Source organism: Coenobita brevimanus, chromosome 81 (genome assembly GCF_032717465.1).
Source record: "Coenobita brevimanus isolate Jiangsu-jjx chromosome 81, ASM3271746v2, whole genome shotgun sequence".
Taxonomy (NCBI): domain Eukaryota; kingdom Metazoa; phylum Arthropoda; class Malacostraca; order Decapoda; family Coenobitidae; genus Coenobita; species Coenobita brevimanus.
Window position 1 is genome coordinate 12613241 of NC_137034.1, and position 756 is coordinate 12613996.

At 42.2% G+C, this 756-nt stretch overlaps 1 non-coding gene across 1 annotated transcript; it reads right to left on the reverse strand.

Moving 5' to 3' along the window:
* Positions 1–312: 312 nt before the first annotated feature.
* On the reverse strand, positions 313–432 carry LOC145409576 (5S ribosomal RNA). Its single transcript, XR_013899140.1, has one exon. It is a non-coding gene; the product is annotated as a 5S ribosomal RNA (ribosomal RNA).
* Positions 433–756: the final 324 nt, after the last annotated feature.

Sequence of the window (756 nt, forward strand, 5' to 3'; positions counted from 1 at the left end):
TCGTGTCTCCAGCTGGAATCTCGGGGGAACAGGGTTACCATACAGAGAATAAAAGTAGCTTAAAGTGGTTGGGTAACTGTGGCAAATGAAAGCAGTTGGAGGATTATTATGTCGCCCTTTCCAACATTGTAATAAAATTATTTTTTGTTGTTGATCCCACTACTGTTAGTAACTACGTCCCAGTTTTTTTTTTTTTTTTTTTATTCATTGCCAGACGCCATGTATCCCAAACGGGGTGGACAAGGGCTTAGTGTTAATTGTTTTACAGGGAGGGGCACTAATCCTCCACCAACCCCACTTGACACATAGGGATGCCAGCAGCATCTGGTGTTCCCAGGCGGTCACCCATCCAAGTACTAACCAGACCCAACGTTGCTTAACTTAGCTGATCGGACGGGAAGCGGTGTACTCAACGTGGTATGGTTTACTGACTCATTATAAGCAGAGTAGGGTATATGAAGTAACATAACTGAATTCATCACTATTTGTATCCCTCTTATCTTTTCCATAATGTTGGTGGTCCTATAGCAGTACTATACGTCCATTAGTTGTAATGCTTTTCATTATCACCATCGTTACTATCAACATAAACCTCATCATCATCGTCATGATCATCACTGTCATTACCACAGCTCCCTCGACGTCTATGAAGTACATTATCACAGCTCCCTCGATTTCTATGAAGTACATCACCACAGCTCCCTCGACTTCTATGAAGTACATTACTACAGCTCCCTCGACTTCTATGAAGTACAT